This window comes from Haliaeetus leucocephalus, unplaced genomic scaffold (assembly GCF_000737465.1).
Source record: "Haliaeetus leucocephalus isolate CR32 unplaced genomic scaffold, Haliaeetus_leucocephalus-4.0 Scaffold1, whole genome shotgun sequence".
In the NCBI taxonomy this organism is placed as follows: Eukaryota; Metazoa; Chordata; class Aves; order Accipitriformes; family Accipitridae; genus Haliaeetus; species Haliaeetus leucocephalus.
The window spans coordinates 21,020,613-21,035,982 of NW_010972437.1; the positions used below are offsets into that span (position 1 = coordinate 21,020,613).

The 15,370-nt window shown below is 38.0% G+C and overlaps 1 protein-coding gene across 3 annotated transcripts in view; it reads left to right on the plus strand.

The window, feature by feature from the left end:
* PTPN4 (protein tyrosine phosphatase, non-receptor type 4 (megakaryocyte)) overlaps window positions 1-15,370 on the plus strand; it is a 120,508-nt gene that overhangs the window by 26,700 nt on the left and 78,438 nt on the right. The window lies entirely within an intron of this gene.

Below are 15,370 nucleotides of genomic sequence, written 5' to 3' on the forward strand. Positions count from 1 at the left end.
GGAATGTCCCCCCCCCCCCCAGTAGCTTCTGTTCCCTTTCAGAAAAGGGAAATGAATCTGTCCCAAAATGTTGACTGCTTGGCAGCTGAGCAGAAAAAAGTGTTCAGTGATGGCCTCAAAGGAAAGGTATTTAAGGAAGCGATGATTTTACTTGCTCTCAGCTTCCCTTCCACTACTTTTATGGAAAATAGCAAAAATTTTGATTCTTACCTTTACCAAAAGGATAAGAAGCTGGGAAACTTGAGTACATTCTGCAAATCTTTTTCTTGTTATGGACACTTAAACTTATCATTTCTGTCAAAAGACTCAAATCTTTTTGGGTGCACAGGCTTGGAGGAATTTCAGAGTGAGTTTGTCAGAGATTAACGTCTCCACATACCAGTGCATGCTGGAAGTATGGGTCACTTTGTATGGATGGATCCTTGAGAACTGAAATGCTGGGCAGAAATACGCCTACTTATTAAGTTCTCTGCTGTGTTTGGCATGGACCACAATTACACCTGAGGAAGTAGTTACTTCCTAGATTTAAGAACTGCAGCATCATTTCCATGCTTAGTTTTGACTGCGGGGAGTCAACTGCTCTGTCTTTGATAGGGGTTTTGGCTAAATGTCAGCTGTCTACATAATAACTCGTACTGAATTTGCAAATATTAAAGGTCTACTATCATAAAAGTACTTTGACCTGGTGTCTTACTAAGATGCTTGTCAGCTACCTTTGAAGACAGAATTTCACCCTTCCTATAGAAATAACAAATACGGTAGCAGGGTGAGTTTTATACTGTGACTGTTGCTTAGAGCATCATTGCAGATCAGCTACTTAAAATGTGTGTTCTTTACATGCTTTTGGAAATCATGGTATTATGGACAAGTTTGTTTTTTCTTGCCGATTTACATTACCTTTTTATTTTGACTATGAAATCCCTTTCTGGCATTTGTAGCATGCCAGTTTTGCTGAAAACATGCTCACTAAGCCTTGCGTTAGGTCTCTGCTGTCAGGTTTTCGTAGGCTACCACATGCTTCAAGTGCTTGTTATGAATTTGAAACAGACATTCAGCATAATCATTCATGATTACTTAAAGTACTTTTTCAGTAGAATCAAAGGAGAACTGAGAGCACTGAGGGAATTGGTTAAAAACTGTCATTCAGACCTGCTGCCTTGCATAGCCCCTGGCTTTGCAGAGGTGGGGCTCGGGAGTTTAGCAGTTGCATGGAGGAGCAAAGAGAACTGACTGCAGTAGAGATGGAACAGCCTTGCAAACTTCTGGTTTCTAACAGCCTGAGGATTATAACTGGTTTTCTTCAGTTAAAATAGTATCTGTTTACTGCTATATAGTGGAAGAGACTATCCAAATGGTATTTTTGCTAAGCATTTTGTAAAGCTGCTGTATATTGGAAGGTAAATTAGTTTGCATAGATGGCTCTGAAATCAATCTGCTGCATCAGTCATTTGACTTCAAAGAGAAAAAGAATGCTATATCCTTATTTTTAAAACAGTGGGAAAAGATTGTTAAAGGCCAGGATGTCACAGTCTCTCCCATATACAGTGGAACAGTAAAATAACATATGTTCATTTTTAACAGTAATTTTTTTTGCACAAGCAGCGTGAACTTCACTGTGGCACATAAAGCTAAATTAATGACTCAAGACTTCTTTTGATAGCAACTTTTATGGTTAGCTTATTTTATTACAAATAAGTAGATGTCAGTTATAGGCAGCGTAGTGGAAAAGTTGATTTGTGTTTCACTTACTCAAAGTTTAGTGACTAGATATATAACCAACTCTGTCAGCATGATTTTCTTAGAATTGGGCTTTGTTTTAAAAAAAGTAAAAATAAAATTGGTCTGATCTTTCATACCACAAGTTTGAGAAGGTTTGCTCTGATGACGTGTGGACTTCTGCATTGGGCTGTGGCTACAATCGGGTTGGCATTTATGGTTCTGGTAGGGAAAAAAAACCAAAAACCAAACTCGGCCCCAGCCTCTCAGCTGAGGCATGGTAACTGTGTGCTTGCAGCCAGCAGCGCAGTGAAGAGGCTTGGGGTGGGGATTTGAACTATCTTAGAGTTTTAGTGGCAGAGGAAATATTTTAAGAGGGTACTTCCAGACCTCCAGTTGTTTTACAAAGAAGAATAAGACGTAATTTGATCACTGTCAAGGTATCATCAGGGGCGATGGGCTCTTCCCGTGTTGGTTTGTGGCAGGAGGTATGTGCTAGCTTCCTATCCGGAAATCGATTTGGCCAGATGAAAGTTCTCAGGAGCAGCAGAGAAGTAAGTAAATGAAATTGAAGACCCTGTGATATGCAGGTGATTAAACTGCATTCAGGGTTTCGTTCTTGCTTAAAAGCGGTAAATACGTGAGAGAAATCATAAATAGCAGTGTGATAAATAGCAGTGTGACATTAAGCTTATAAATAACCTTTTATAATTTTGTAGTACTTTCTCCTTTTAATAGCCTGTTGCTCTTTAACTTCAGCACATGCTAATTCTGCATATGTGTGGTCATTTGCCCTTCTTGGTAATGTTTTATACCAGCTGGAGCTGTGATGTTTCTTTTATTGCTTTGTTTTCAGTTGATTAACTGGCTTGTAACATGGTTATGTGCCTGCTTTTTCAGTGGATGTGAAACTTCATACTGAACTAAGCCAATATGATAAAGAAGCATTAAAGTCTCTGTTGTCTTCCTGAACATGAATCCTTTAGAGGAGATTGTAGAAGTTGTTTTCCTACTAAAAATAAATTCAGTAAATAATAGAATAATTGAATTAATTCATCTCAGACCAACAGTATTGAAAGTTTCTTGCTGATTCTGAATGGCAGCTGATTTTAGACGTTTTCAGCTCCAAGCGAAGTGGCCAGATAATTTTTCTCAGCTGGATGTTTTATTAAAAGCAATGACACTAAATGTTTTTGTATAGACAATGTATACCCTGTACCTGGAAAATAATTCGCTATTACGTTAGTAAAAGGAATCTAACCTCTAATGAAAGGTCTGAGATTTGATTGAGACGAATAGTATATAAATACAGTTTGTCAGTGAATTTTAGTTTTGCTTGGGTAACAGGGTATGTGACTTCATTTTGGTGCTGTAGTGCATTAAAAAATTCCTTCTTTCTAGGTTTTGTGCCTGTTGCAGTTGTGTACCTGCAACTTTATGCCTTTACTTTTTGGATGCAGGAATGTAGGGTGCTGGTGTGGGTGGGTTGTTACAGTATATTCATAGTTAGCCTTGACACTCTAATGTTGCTTTTCACACCATTAATAACATCTGCTATTTTTGCTAAGTTAATTTTGTGGAAACTTCCAAGTATTACTGTGTAGTTCTATAAAGAACAAAGCTGTAAGGAAGAAAACAGTCATATTCAGAAACAAAAAAGTAAAACTTTAAAGTTTTTTCAGAAGTCTACTTTGATGAACCCTGGTAAAAATTATAAACTTTTAATGTAAGTTTGGATCTTGTCTTTCTTCTTGCATTATGTTTTCTTCCAATACTTTTTTTTTACAGAAGCTTCTGTAAGTTTGTCAGTGTAGTTTCAAAAGAAGGAAACGCATTCCAAAAGAAAAGCATTTTTAGATAACTCTTAGAAATACACAGGAAGGTAATTTTTCCTCTTACTCGTTTATATACAAAATTAATTGTAGTTTAACAGTTTACAAAACTTAGAATGTGTGAAGATAAGTGCACAGAGCCTGCAGTCTGCCTTAATGTGTAATCATGTCATAACCCCTGACAGGGTGTGGCTGTTGAGGTCAGTATGCCACAATTTTGGAAAACTTTTGGTTTGGCTTTGAGTTTCACTTCGTAAGAAGTATAGATAAAATTGCCCTGTCGTTTTCTGGTCAAGATCTTTGAAAATGATCCTTTTACAAAGTAGGTTTGTACAATTTTTGTACAACAACCTGTTGGGGTGAGTCAAGAGGAGGGCCACGAAGATGATCAGGGGGCTGGAGCACCTCCTCTATGAAGACAGGCTGAGCGAGTTGGGGTTGTTCAGCCTGGAGAAGAGAAGGATCCAGGGAGACCTTATAGCAGCCTTCCAGTACCCAAAGGGGGCCTACAAGAAAGATGGGGAGGGACTCATTAACAGGGAGTGTAGTGATGGGATGACAGGTAATGGTTTTAAACTGAAAGACGGTAGATTTAGATTGGATATTAGGAAAAAAATCTTTACTGTGAGGGTGGTGAGGCACTGGAAGAGGTTGCCCAGGGAGGTTGTGGATGCCCCATCCCTGGCAGTGTTCCAGGCCAGGTTGGATGGGGCTTTGAGCAACCTGGTCTAGTGGAAGGTGTCCCTGCCCACGGCAGGGGGGTTGGAGCTGGATGATCTTTAACGTGTCCCTTCCAAACAAATGGTTCTATGATTTTGATTTACAAATCTGGGGAGCTGAGTCCTCTCTAAGATACTTTGCTAAAGAAACTAAAGCCACAAAACTGTGATTAATTTCTTTTTTTTTAATTTCACTGCAGGTGAATGGTTATCAGATTTAACTGCTTAATCATTTGAACGTGAGTGATATTCTCATTGCCAGATTCACTCAGATAATTTTGAACTTCTAGTCCCCCTGAGCTGGCTTGAAAATGGAAATTGTTTCCTATAAAAAAAACCTTTGAGAGGAAGCAGAAGCAAGTCAGAAAAATACTTACCTAAGCTGCACGGAAGTTGTAAAAATGTGAGAGCTCTTAATAATGAATAAATAAATAAATAAAGGGAGAACTTAAAATTTGGGATGATATGAATAAGATGATTCTTTTGCTACTGGGCAGGTCCGTCAGCAAAGCTGCTTTCGCCCTGTATGGAGAGCTTTTCGTTCTAGTGCCCAGGTGTGCTTTGGGGTCTTTCTCTAGTGTGCACCCCAGGAGCAATTGAAGAGGTGACCTGCTTCGATCAGGCCCATAGCCCAGGGCCAAAAAGCTGGGTAGAGGCTGAGCATGCGGGTGCTTGGGAAAGGAGTGCGAGGCAGGGTGGCTGAGAGCCGGGGGCAGGGATGGAGTGAGGTCACTTCTCTGGGCAGCACTGCTGGAAGGCTTCCCTTGGTTTGTTTTCTGTTAGAAGAGGAAGTGGAGTTGACAAGCGTTTTCCAGGCAGGTAGCCAGACAGGCATTATTTTAATGTTTCCAGTGGAAAATTGGTGCGTTTTGGCAAAACTGAAATTTTCCATGTGAAAATTTCTATTTTGTGGAAATGGCAGTTCTGATTAAAAACTAATTTTGATGGAAGGTGTCCAATTGGTTATATTCAGCCTTAGAATTAGCATCTGCTGTGTTTAAGTCTATTGAAGATAATTTGGCTTAGGTTTAGCAACTCTGAACAGAATATACACAGACAACTTTCCTCCCTCTGTCTAATACTTCAGTTCTAGTGCCAGCCAAAATTCAACTTGAAGTTGGCTATGAGTAGAATAAAAGCTTTTTCTGAATTTTGCCAGTTTGTTTTCAATTCAGACTGCCTTCAGCTTCAAAGGCTTCACAACACAGATGCCATGGCTGGAACTAAAGCTGCCAATTCAGCTAGCTGCTCTGGACTTGAAGATCCTGCTGCGTGCAGCAGTATTGATCTGTGGGTGCTCAAGTGGCTAATAGCTAGCCCACAGATTTTCTCCCATCAGTATGTTTTCTGTTGATGTCGTCTTCAGATAATTGTGGTTGAGACTTGTACGGCATACAGGATGTGGAACTTGTATTCTTTTACAGTCACACCAGGTTAGAACATGTAACTTTGCAGCATTTGGTGTTTTACCCCTGTTTTATCTGCTTAGTTGTATACAACTGTTGAAGACCAGCAGTTGTTATCTGTATGTAATTTCTTTCTCTTTTTAGCTTCTTAAATTGTGTTAAAACTCCCTTGTATTTACAGATGGAAAAGCTGAAATCAAAACCTAATTCTCACTTGCTACATTTCCTTGATTCAGTGTGTGTAGTCAGGCTGTTGCTCAAGTTTAGAGCTGTTAATAATTAGTGTCCTGAAAGGACTGTACTAGGTTATCCTAGCTATAGGCAGTTGTACATTGTCATTAAATGCTCAATGACTATCAGGCTCCTTTTAGATACTAAAGAGCTTTTGGTTTCTACTAGACCTGTAGAGGACTGTAAAGTCCTTTTTTAATAGGTAAAGAAATGTTTTTTGGAGTTGTATAGAAAAGAGGAATCAAATTTAGTTACCCCTTGATACTTCGAGGAAAGCTGTAGGAAGAAGTTGGGGGGGGGGGGTGTTTATTTGTTTGTTGGTTTTGTTGTTTTTTTTTTTTTCCCTTTCTTAAGCAAGATATAAAATACTAACTTGTTCTTATCACCTGGTGCTTCTGGTTTTAGTTTGTCTGAACTTGCACTTGAACTCTCAAGAGATTTCAACTCTTTTTTTCTTTTGGCGAGTAAACATTTAGTCTTCCTAAACTTAAGAGTTGTATGGGAGCCAGAATTTCCTTTTAATGAAAAATCTATTTAAATCTATTTAACCTAGTTTAAGAACACATTTAAAAAATTACCACAAATTTATTTTGAGAAGTTTCTATCAAGAAGATATTTTAGTAATGTTTCATTATAGTCTCCATTTATTACATCTTATTATAGCATTGAGTCATGAAACCAAGAATAAGAGATCCAGCTCCAGGAATGGGAAGAGTTAGGTGTAGTAATCATCTGTGTGAGGGTCACGGATTGCCATTTTAAAGGCTATTTTCAAACAAAGGCAGGTTATGGATATAATCGAGTTTAAAATATTGGAGGTGGAACTGACTTGGAAAACTGTTCTATTTATTCCTAGTAATCTTTACACATGATAAATGCCTCCAAATATCATGAGCTGACAGCTGCGTACTAGGAAACAAGGTGGTTTTATGTCTTATCAATGCATTTGCTTATTTGTTTAATTTATAATTTTTTTTTAATATAGAAGGATAGTTAAATTCACCATTTTATGATATTTAAACAGTACTCCTCTTCCTAGTTCTTTTTCCTGGAAGCTTTATCCTCTTCTGACTGCTTCAGCTGTCTGGCCTTCCACAGGCTAGCTTTGCCATTTTCCAAACTAAATTGCTTATTCCAGGAGCATGAGCTGCTGCTAACTCGGTGCACATGTTTCTTCGCTGTCCACCGCACTGGCTGAAGTAGTCATATAGTGGTGCAGTGACCACAGCTGTGCACCCAGGGGTTCTTCCTTGTGTGTGCTTTCGCTGGCTCACAAGCTGGCCACTGATACAGCTGGTAGTTGCCATCAACTTCTGTTTTCATGTTACAGGCCTTAAACTATACCAATATCTGTAGCTAAAGACATTTCTAGCTTCAGCTGCCTGTTCTCTGTTTCTTCATACTATGGTATGCCTTTCCTAAACCATTCTGTAAAGTGGTGCACTATGATCCAGGTGGCTCCTGAAGATTAATTATAGTTTATTGCTTAATAGAGGGATACGTGGTTTTTTTCTTGTTTGTTAAGGTGCCTATGTGTATATTGCTATCATATAGAAACTTTCTAGACTTATGCTTAATAATCTCTGAAAGCTCATATAACTTCACACATCTTGTTCAAATGTGCGTGTGACTTGTTTCATAAAACTTCCCTTACCCCTGAGTATCACCTGCAAGTGAAAGGTCTCTGGCTCAGAAACAGTGTGGCTGCACAAATTCATATGATGTTTCAAGTCTGATTGTGGCTTCAGTCTGTCACCTGTAGGACAGATGGGTTTGTATTTGCTGTGAATAACCATGGGTACTCCATATGAAGCCTTTTCCTAAAGGCACGTGGACGCTGGACGTTTTTCTTGCATCATTTGGAAGTGAGACAAAAGTCCTGTCTCTTCTGAAGTGCTGTTATAAAGTCAGTGAGTACTCAGCCTTGAGCTGGCAGGAGCTAGCTGGAAGGAGGTTTTCTGTTGTATTTGCATTTGTTCACACTCTGACCTGTAAGACTGTTGCAGTGAAAAGGGAAATGGGTTGAACCTGCTGAAGTAGGATAGGGTTTAAAAAAAAAATAAATAAAAAATTGACTTTTAATTTTAGATCTTTCTTGACTGCAGACTTCTAGTGTATTGGGTGTATTTCTTCAGCCTCTCTGAAGCTCAGTTCCCCATCTAGAAAACTGGTCAAAAACTGAAAAAAAGATCAAATTTACTATGAAAGGATGTGCTATGGAAAAGCAGTGCATTTATCAGGCTGCCAGTTGTAATGTGGTATGGACAGGTATTTACTAAGAATAAATTTGAAACTTAACGATGCATTTAAAATGAACTGTTTGGAATTGAGCTGTTTGGAATCTGTAAGGCCATCTGTCTTTTTTCTCTCAAAAAAATTTTAGTATCTTCTCAGGCTGTATCTAATCTAGAGTCCTGGATACTGAAGATGGAAGAGTTACTTTCTTCTTGTGAAAAATGACTAGGCATAGAAAGGGAGGCCATAAAGGTTTTTAGGTTCGAAATAATTGGTAGTGTTGATGGCATAGTTTCTAAGAACTACTTTTTTAATTAGTATTACTTCTAAACTGTACCAGTAAGTATTGTAATCTCAAACTAAGGAATTTTATCTTGCTGGTTTTGTTTCCTGAAATGTTACATACAGGAGTGAAGAAAAGCAGATAACTAGACTTCCTGCACTGTCCTACTTCAGACCCAAAGCAGAGAAAGGGAGCAGATGAATTTGAGAGGCTTTTTTTTTTTTGGAGCATTGTGCATACAGTTCAAGCATAAGGAGTATTGACATCTAATTAGATAGAAGTGTCATTTATAATAGGCTTTTCTGTTAGCTATGTTCTTGTTCTTGGGGAAAGGGAGGAGCAAGGGAGGGAATTGTCAAATTGTCAAAATAGTTTATTTTTCAGATGAAATAGTAGATTGATTGCTACAGTACTACCAAACTAATTTGCTGTGTTATGGTATACATCCTCCAGCTTTCTCTAACAGATTGGCCACTATCCTGTGTAGAGTGACTGAACACTTGTTAATTATTATTTTTATGTTGGAAAGAATGAAATTCTGGGAGTGACAGAGCAAGGTGTTTCATCTTCGACCTTTGTCTCTATTAGTAATGATGTGATGGTAACAGTGAAAATCTTGCTTGATAGCACACAGCAGTTGTTCAAATTTGAAACCCCTATCCAAAGAGGTAGATAAAAAGCATTATCCAAGGACATCTTAATTTAAAAATAAGTCCTCAAGTAATTTTTAAACTGAGAGTAATTATTAATTTAGGTGTCGAGCCTGTACTGAAGTCCACAGCCAACCCCATGAAATCCTCATGTTCATAAAACGAGATGAATTAATAACCTTAGAAACTTACCTGAATAAACGCATAGAATATTAATTCTCTGTTACTGGCTCGTATATACAAGAAGATGATGGTGGAGGAGAGATGCTAAATTCAACTTCTTTTCTCTCAGCTGTTGAACTTTGGGCCCAAAATTTTCAGAAACTGTCAGGTGTACTTTAAGAATTAACGCTTTTTGTGTTAGATTTGGCTCTTCATGTGGTTGAGGATCGAGGATGTAAGACTAGCTCATTCATTGAAATGTAGGTGAGATTATGGACATTTTGGGGGATATGCGAGTATGTTGCTCTATTGCTCTCAAAAGTGAAGTACTTGCAGATAGGAATTTCTTTTGTTGTTCTATACTTATTGCATCTGTGAGGGATTTAATCAAGCAGCTCAAAGTGCCCACAGATAATGGAAGTCTTGAGGGAATGTATAAAAGCAGCTGGAGATAAGATAAGTTTCGTGTACCAGTTTTGCATATGAAGCTTGGAGGCTGCTCAGGGCCAGCCTGTAAAGAAGGGTGTGGGAAGCTCTGACCTAGGAGGAGCGTGAGCTTGGAATCCCAGAGCTGCCATGTAGATACCTGGGCTAATGAGAGCACAATATGGTTACCCACCAGTGAAGAGAAGTTGCTGAGGTTTTGGAAACTTTACCTTCCTAACTTCCAATGCCAGTGTCTCCTTGTATCCAGTACTCTCTTTTGACAACTCTTTGGGAATGTAGTAGCACTGAAGGAATCATGCTTGTAGTTACATTGGTCACTGTAACTGTCCCAGTTTGTCAACAGGAAAAATGCAATATCCCTCTTTACCAGTGGAACTTTTAGGAAGAGTTTAATAAGTGGCCATATGATAGCTACACAGGAGTATATTATTTTCCTTAAGCAGAATTAATTTGATTAATTATATATTTCAGATCATTAATAAACTTACAAAATAAACAGAAGATTTTGATAGAGCCCAGAATCATTAATGGTGCTGTTGCCTGGATAGAAGTCTAGCTTGAGCCTTTGCACCTGGTGATGACAAAGTGAAATGACCCAAAGTTTACATATGAACTTTCAAGAATTATGGATACTTTCCATTGTTTGGTCAGCAGAAGGCAAGAAGAAATGAATGAAGTATGAATCATCAGAATGAGTTCAGGATTGTAGTGCATGGGTCGATTCACTTAAATGAAAGTGCATTTCTACTCTGATTTTATTTATAAGGAATGACCTGAAGGTGTGTGCTACATCAGAATTGCTGAAAGCTTTCAAAACAAATTTTTGAAAGATAAAAAAATTGAACTTTCATTTGTTGGACTAACGTAGACTTCCCTCAAAATAGTGCACAGTCAACTAATGCTTTGCATTTTCAAACTGGTTGTAGTTAAAACATTTAATGTAGTTTCACTAACATGTTTTCAGTAAACGTATATGAAGATAGGTTCTAGATATAACTTGGTGTTTGTTTGAAATGCAGTTATGTTGTATTACTCTGTTTAAACCTTCAAAATTGTCTTTGTATTTTTAATAGTTGGGGTTTTTTTCTCCTAATTAGATTGCCTGGATAATTTTAGTAACCATGGGGTCTGCAATCTATTTAATGTGTACAAGCTTCATCATGTTATAAGGATGTGGGTTTGCTATGAGTCTGACCTACTTTTCTACCTCTTGTAGCAAATTCATGTACTATGTTAGACCCAACTCAGCAAGTGGGCTACAGTGGAAATACATGCCTTCTGGGTAGCTAAAATACCAGCTTCTAAACAAATGGAAATCTAGCAATGCATTAGCTTCTTAGCTGCTTTAGATTAGCCATGAAAAATGAAATTTCTCATGTCCTTGCATCCACGTGTGCATATGGTACTGTGTGTGCTAAGGTAGTTGTCTCCGTGTACAGTATGTGATGCGAACTCTCTCTAAAAGAGCTCTTTACTTCAAGTCAGTGAATCAGTTGCACTCTTGGATAAATTAAATTTCAGTCAATTACTTACTTAACCAACTGCTTACTTATTAAGCTGCTTAAAATTGGTTAGTTTATTGTAAGCCCAAGCAAATTGTCATTTTACTGTATGCATTTACATAAAAGAATAGAGGATGCCGAAAATTCACTTGTAAAGCTTCTGTATGCTCTGTAGTGCCCTAACCAAGCCAGTATTGCAGGAATGTTCTGCCCTTTGATAGGGAACACTCCCTAGAATTGCTTCATCACTTGAAACCTGAGCTCAGGCAGGAAATGTACAACTTACTCCCTCCACAGACCTGAGAGGTAAGTGGAGTTTCATTGCACAAGTTCTGTCCTTCTCCAGTTGCTGTAGCAGCATGTGCTTTGGGTTGTTAATTCAAGTGTCTAAATATTATATGCTTAGCAGAAGACGCTGAAAAATTATAAGCAGAAGCCTTCTTCATATGCAAAGATTAATCTGATTTAAATCCAATTTAAATAACCCATTTGCATATAGAGAAAGATTTTAGCGTAAGTGGCCATGGTACTGTCCATGACGTGGATATGCATACATAGTAGCACCTTGCTTAAGTTAACCTGCTGCTTAAACCAGTTGTTCTCAAACGTCTTTTGGTTGAATCTCACCTTTTGTCTTTACTCCTATTTCTTTTGGGGCTGCAGATTTTACATTGGAGCTTGAAGTCAGTCCTTTATTTGTTCCATACTAACTTTAGCTATAACATATTTTCACTGCAGAAGTTTGCAACCAGCGTAGCTGAATTTTTATCAGTTTTGTCATTTTATATATCAGTATTTGCTGAGAAATCAGGTGGTTATGATTTTTAACCTCATAAGCAATAGCTAGCCATATCACTGTTGTGCTAGTATGTTTTCAAAATGTATAGCAACAATGCCAATACCTGGTCAGGAGAAATAATATTGTCTGTGTTCTTGGTGCATGTATTTCTGGAAGAAAGGAGTAGTGAAGATGATATGGCTACAGTTCAGGGCCAACTGTATTGTAAAACAAGTGTGTCACGGTAAGACCAGCAATTGCAGGGTCTGTCTGTGATTAACAACTGCGTCTTTTTTGTATGTACGTAAGTTGATAGAAGCTTAAATACGGGTTGTGTACACATGATTGGCCACAAAGCAGTTACATGTAATAGCCCTGGCAGATCTCAGAAGTATTTTTGAGAGAGTGTGTGCTGGTAAAGGCATTTTAACATAATCCCTACATACTTCCATAATTTCTTTGCTGACATATGGGGAAAGAGTAACTTCGAACGTGATTTGCTGAAAATAGTCTGTCTTTTGTCACCTACCTCTCTATTACTTTCATGGCTGTTGTATTTCTATTTTGTAGAAGTATTTCAGGATTTCAGTTAATATACTTAGTTATAAAACCGTATTCTGTAGTTGCAAAAGCCTCTTAGTTTCATGGAAGAAATTGTCTACTGCAAGATAGCTATTCAGGCTACTATGTATTGTATGGGGGACATGGAATATAATGCTTCATTGCCTAGCCTGAAAGTTCAAAACTTGGTTTCCCAAGTCCATGAAGAAAACGTTTATGAATGACTGATGTCCAGCATGGTGTGAATATGAGCTCCGTACCAGGAAGACGCTGAACTGCAGACTGGAACAGTGTGTGAGAAATATCTTTATGTGTGTGTCCTGTTCATTTCTTCCTTCCTTAAAGAAAGTGAGAAGGTATTGCCCTTCAGGTCTGCTAGCTAGATGAACAGTTGTTCTGACCTAATATAGCTGGTCCTGTTTCCTTAGTGAACTCATAATACAGTGCCTTCTTTCTTGAATTTGACCATTTCATTTATGTACATTGAGAAAGACTCAACTCACTGTCTGTGACTATTCAGTGATTTTGGTTGGTTGGAATGAAGATCATCTGTGTTACAGCAAGAACCTTGCTGGGTCTGCAGCTTGGGTCTGTTGAAGGATATGGTGAACGGTTACTTGGTACTTAAAGGATTTTGAGGATCACTGAGGGCAGATTTTCTCCTTGCTCACTCTTAGGAATTTGTTACTCTGAAATCCAGAAGCTTTCTTTCTAGTTTAAGGCAGTGATGAGGAAGGAAGCAATACTGTTGTTCTTGATCAGCGAATAAGACAAAAATAGGGGAGAGAACAGGAGGCAAAGGTGAGATTTGCCTTTTTCTTCCCTGAAAGCGTGATGATTTCTGGCCTTTAACAAATCTTCTCTTTTTCTGCTGCAAAACTGTGGATTGTTGAGTTAGACCCTTCTAGCTTACTACCAAATGGTTTTGTGAGGACTGCAATGCTTACCTGGAAGCTAAACAGTCCTACTTTGTGCACTGGTGTTTGTATTCATGAGAAAGGACTCTAAAATAACCCGCACTGTGTCTTGGTTGATTTGTCAGTTATTCAAATCTTGTAAAATATGCCTGTCAAAGGGTTGTTTCTGTGTTATGGATAAACTGTTTGTAATCAAATTGCATGCTTTTCCGAAACCACCTTTGATTCAGCTCACAGGCAAATACCAATCAAATCTTGCCTATAGTTATTGGTTATGTAGCTGCACTGATAAAGATGCTGATCTTTATGCTGTTATGGCTAGTAAGGTGATTGACTTCTAGATTGTGTCTACATGACAAAATACTGTTTGTGAAATGTTATGTTGTTGGCCCAGATCACTGTTATGGAGGTTCAGTTCCTGTTCTTCTCTGTTAAAGTTTTTCTTCTGCCTTTTATTTTTGAGGCTTGTAGAAGGCACAGCAGAAGCAGCCTCTTCATGAGGCGTTGTCAGACATGTGCTTTCTTGTTAGGCTTTACTTTGGAGTTTTAATATTTGCAACAATTTTTCATTATTTTATCATTAAGAGAAAGTCATGAGTTTAGCTTGCAGCTGGTGGGTTTATCTGGTATCTTTATCCTTTCTCAGTTTGTCATGTTGGTTTAGCAAAACAAAAATAAACTTGCTGTAATTGTACATGAATATGGCATTGCAGTTCTGAAGCCAGAGTGACTGAGTAGCCAAAAAAAAAAGAAAAAAAGCTGTCTGGTAAGGAAACAAGTACTTTTTAATCTGAAAATGCTGGTTAAGTCAAAACTGAAACATTTTGCAAGGATGAATTATCATCAAAAAGATATTTTTTTTTTTTTATGTCTGAGATGTGTGGTCGTGCTGAAAGAGCTGAGGACATGCTCTAGAAAAGCAAAATACCTCAGGGATTTTTAGGGCAGTTGCTCAGGAGGTTGGCTGCAGGTGGTGGGAAGAAGGTTAAACTGATAAGTCCCAGCCATTCCTGATACAAGTGGCTTGGATCTCGGTCTTCCACTTTCCCACAAGGGCCAAAGTAAGCTATCAACTATTTAGGGAGGGGATCGATCTTTTAATTGTTACCCCTATTGATTTGTGTATATTGGAGCACAGATATCTCTTATGATCCAGGCAAACTCTCTAATCACTGCTGGGATGTTTGCTGTCCTCTGCTCAACTCTCCTTTTTTTTTATGATGATACACCCCCAACCCCACCCCAAAGCCAGGAAGCAAATGTATAAATGTTTTTGAAGTTTCATAATTTTTCACAGAATAAAGAAAAGCAATCATTTTATATTCAGTTTTGAGAATACCTGTTTTCTTTTACTCCTTTTTTAAGGTATTTTAATTTTCTATCTCAATATATTCTCTACTTAAGTTATGAAACTTTCTGTTTGCTTACGCCCTTGTCAAAGGATGTAGAAATAGTTCGCTGAGTGTGTAATTAAGTGAATCACAGGCTCTGATCTTGTGAGGTACTTAAGAAAGTAACTAGTATCATTGGATAGGGCTAATGGCATCAGGTGTGCTCATAAGTGCTTTGCTGGACTGGGGTTGCATGATAATCATTAGAATCTTAGTTTTGAAAAGTGAAAGTCACATTTCAATTCTTGCATTTTATTTATCAGCACTTAGCACAGGTTGGTCACAGTCCCTTATTTGGAGAATAAGAATTGCTTGTGCTTCCAATCTGGACATGTAAATCCAATCAAATTGACTTAGATGGAAGATTCAGTAGTTTGACAAACCTTTACCTATTCATGTTGTAATTTAAAAATAATTTAAAAAAAAGGAGAAAAAAACCAATGCTAATGTTTTTGTTATCTCTGTGTATTCTCATGTCTAGTAATTATACAGTGAATGCACAGGCATTGCAGAATAATGCATCAAAATCTTTGTGTTTTC